Raw genomic sequence first — 3,838 nt, 5'->3', positions numbered from 1 at the left:
CCTGGGACCGAAGAACAAGACAATGGGCAGTTGGGAGGAGAAAATTAAGTTGGGGCATTATTCTTCTCATACAAAGACACGAGGATGAAGGGATTTCATTGTGTTTGGCAGGAGCAAGAAGGAGCAGGGAAGATGCCAGGCTCAAAGGGTTGAGAAAAGGGTTGATTAAAAACACCATCCAGATGGAACCTGTGCTTGGCCACAGCAGCAGCAACCCTGGAATGACTTGACCCCCTTAAGGAACAACCAGGAATGGCTGGGAGAGGAGTGGAGGCTCCTGCTCTGCTTGGCCTTGCAAAACACTGAAGGGAAGAGTGGCTGGGAGTGGGCAGGCAGTGCTGGCTGCTGCAGAAGTTGCAGATTTATTGTGAGATCACGGGGAACTCTTCCTGCTCTGTTTTCCTCCCTCAGCTGAGCTGTTCCCTGCTGCATGCACGGACAAGTGGAACGGTGCTACTATGGTGCTAAAAATAACAAACACCAAATATGGGCCACTCCATCAAAACTGGGAGAGCTTTGCAAGGAATCAGTCCCCAAGGAATCAGTCCCCAGTTCTTGTGTGCACACACAGTCCTGGTGAATTCAGCCTTTCCTGTAAAAATGCCCCCTGAGTTATCAAGCAGCTGAGCACGGATCATCTTTTCCACTTACTCTTCTTTGTAGGAAAATGCTTCAGGACAGACAAAAATTTGAGGTGTGTGATGCAACTCTGTGAATTTCAGCAGAACTGCTCTGGCTTGGGCTGTTCCAAAATTACAGGAGATTTCTGAAGATGTGGTCTGAGGGCTCATCCACAGGGAGCAGGGATCCTGAGCCAGCTACTCCTTATCAACAACCAGAATCAGAACAGACCCTGCACTGCCCTGGCCACGGGGTCCATCTCCACATGGCCCTGCCATGTGCTTGAGGTTGTCCAGCCCGTGCTCTGTGGTCAGGAGGGTTGTGCTGAGGGAAGCAGGACCTGCCCAATTCTGCTGGAGCTGATTATTAAAATTGCAGCAGGTTTCCAGAGCAGCTGATAAAAAACTGCATCCGCAAGCTCCTTCTGCCCTGGTGCTGCTGCCCAGCCTGTGAGGGTTGGATGCAACCCCTGCTCCAGCAAGGGCAGTTCCTGCTCGGGCAGCACGTTCCTGATTAGCACCTTCCAGGACAGCACGTGCCAGGGAAACGGCTCCAGAGCCCTTCTCCCATCCCATGCATCCACCTCTGGGTTTGGCACGTCCATCATCACCTCAGTGCTGCTGAGGGTAACTGGAGATTAGGCACCTCCACCCCCTTGGAGATTTAGGTCCTGGACACCTCAAAGTGCCCTCAGAGTCCCTAGAATTGTGTTTGGGTGATGCAAGGGTCACTGTGCTGTGAGGCAAATCCACCAGGAGCAGCTCCCAACCCCAGTGGCCTGGATCCTGCAGGGATGTGTGCAGACAGGGGTGAAGTGGCAGAGTGACAAGTGGGTCAAGTCACCTGTTGGGTGCTCTAGGTCAGGCAGTGAGAAGCAAATAAGCTCTTTCCACTGCCTAAATTACAAGTGGGTAACCCTGCTCAAGGAATGTTCTCCAGAATGGCCGAGGAGGACACAGCCAAGTGCTTCAGGTGGAGGAAGCCAAGGCAGCAGCCCCCAAAAGGTCTGGTGTTGATGGGTCCAGTGCTTCCCCTGCTGAGCTGCTGCAGGAACTCTTCTCCAGGGATAAAGCCTAGCAGAGAAGCAGCCAAGCCCTTGTGTAGTTTGTGGTTTGGCCTCCTGCCCACTCTGCCCTTCAAGCAGGAAATTCTCAAAGCGAAGGGAGTGCTTTGTGAAGCTCCCTGCAGACTCTGCCTCCTCTCCTTTAGTCACACTCAGCATCAGGTCAGCTGGCACTGCTGGAAGCTGACCAGGCAGACTGATGGCGCCTACAGAAAGTATTTAAGCAACTTCTCCACCTTGATCATTTTTCCCTCATCTTTTTTTGTCCTTTACGTCCTTGATTGCTGTTATTCAGCCCTGAGATAATGCACTCCTGATATCACTGAGATGGGAGAGACAAGCAGGGAGCAAGAGATCAAAGGAAGGAGAAGAAAGAGAACATGCCAAAGGCAGAAGAAGAAAGAGGGGAAGATGCCAAACACTTCCTTGATTTACCTACTTTACATACCCAGCACAGAGTTTCAGAAATCCTTCATGTACGTAATTTTGGGAGTTCTGGGGTTACCACGTAGTCCCCAGACAGCAGGAGGCTGTGGAAGGGCATCCTCCTTCCCCCAGCTGAGGAAGCAGCTGGGAAGGTGGATCCAGAAAGCCCAGGAGGCCCTTGGCACCTGCGAGTGTTGGCTGGGCTTGAAAAGGAACCCGGCCGGGAGCAGGCTGGGAAATCACGGCGGGTTTAACGCATCTTTCTGCTTCCCTCTGCTGGTGGAAGGAGGGTGTAATTCCCGAAAATCAGGGATCAGCGAAAAGGGGCAGCAAAAGGCAGAGAGAAGGGTCAGCGGGTGGTATCCCTGCACAAGGATTAACTCCACCGATTGCTTTGAATGTGCTGCTGAAGAAATGCAACGTGTGTGTCCTGGAGGGCTCAAAAACATGGGGAAAACAGGGCCAGAGCTGGGTGGGTGGGAGATGGGGAGGTGGCACAAGTGAGATGATGTATCTGGAGTCGTTTCCAGGTCTAAACCACTCATATTGCATTACCATTTCTCATTCCATTATCAGTTGTGATTACAAACTTAATTTAATGACCTTGATCTAAACTTGGTTGCTATTCCTGTCACAGAACAGGATCAATATCAGTAGGAAAAAGAAAAACAAACTCGTAAACTTCAAACATTTTTGTTACTCACTTGGTTATACTGAAATCCCTTTGATTGAGACTTAAATCTCTCTCTTTTTTTTCCCCCCTCCAGTTTGAGTCACCTTCCTGTGGTGCTTATAAGGACTGGAGGAAATCTGGAAACCTAAAAAGAACAGCCAAGGATAGCAACACTGAATATGGAGATCCGGGAAACATGTGAACTCAACACTAGCTCTCATTTGAAATGGGATGTGTAAGATAAAGGCAAATCCAACATTCATGCAGTGTTCCCATCAGGAAATCAGCAGCCACCCCTGCATCTCATTTCCCTGTTTTATTTAAAAAAACCCTTGGAAACACTGCTGTTGATGAATGTGACTCAGAGCTGATAAATCCCTTTTGCAGATTTCCTCCTTTAGCGAGTCAGGGACTCGAACAACTCCATCACAGGGTTCTGACCCTCTCCAAACTGCAAATCTGATGGCAGAGGCTGGGCACCCCTTCAGCTGTCAGAAATACGGTGACAAAACCACTGATACCTCACCTAATCAAGCTCTCAAGCCACAGAGCTGCACTGGCATCAGGAAAGTTTAAATAGAAATTCCATGGATTTGCCCCACCACCGTGAGGGAGCAAAGATGAAACTTTCCCCTGCAGCACATCACGATCTGATGGCATTTCTTATTCCCTTGTGCTGGTTTGGCCTCAGGAGGAGGATTTTGGACCTGGAGCATCTCTAACCCACTGTGGCTATAAATAGTTCCAGCTATCCCTTGATTTGCTCCAGTAACGATCCCTGGCTGTGCTTTGAGTGAAAAACCTTGATGTGGTTGAGGTTTTCCCCCTTCAACTCTGCACTCACTGTGGTAAGTGCTGTTTATTTTTGGAACATGGCACTGAATGGTGCTTTTCTGCTTGAGGTACCTCGTGCTCCACAGCATCCCTGAGCTGGAAAGGCAGGGATCCAGTCCCAGCCCACACGTCCAGTGTCACGACTCAAGTTAGAGCCGTGATTTTGTCTCTAAGCTCAGTCCCAGCTCGGAACGTGCAGCAGCGCCGAGGCTCCCGAGCTG

General features: G+C 50.3%; 1 long non-coding RNA gene across 3 annotated transcripts in view; it reads right to left on the bottom strand.

Moving 5' to 3' along the window:
• The window catches only part of LOC108447130, a 16,296-nt gene extending 12,671 nt beyond the window's left edge, over positions 1–3,625 (bottom strand). For all 3 annotated transcript variants that reach the window (XR_001862528.1, XR_001862530.1, XR_001862529.1), the window contains exon 1: positions 2,815–3,625. This is a non-coding gene — a long non-coding RNA (uncharacterized LOC108447130). The remainder of the gene's footprint in view (positions 1–2,814) is intronic.
• Between the last annotated feature and the right edge of the window lie 213 nt (positions 3,626–3,838).

Source organism: Corvus brachyrhynchos, unplaced genomic scaffold (genome assembly GCF_000691975.1).
Source record: "Corvus brachyrhynchos isolate BGI_N302 unplaced genomic scaffold, ASM69197v1 scaffold65, whole genome shotgun sequence".
NCBI lineage: Eukaryota > Metazoa > Chordata > Aves > Passeriformes > Corvidae > Corvus > Corvus brachyrhynchos.
This window is presented reverse-complemented; position numbering and strand designations above follow the sequence as displayed.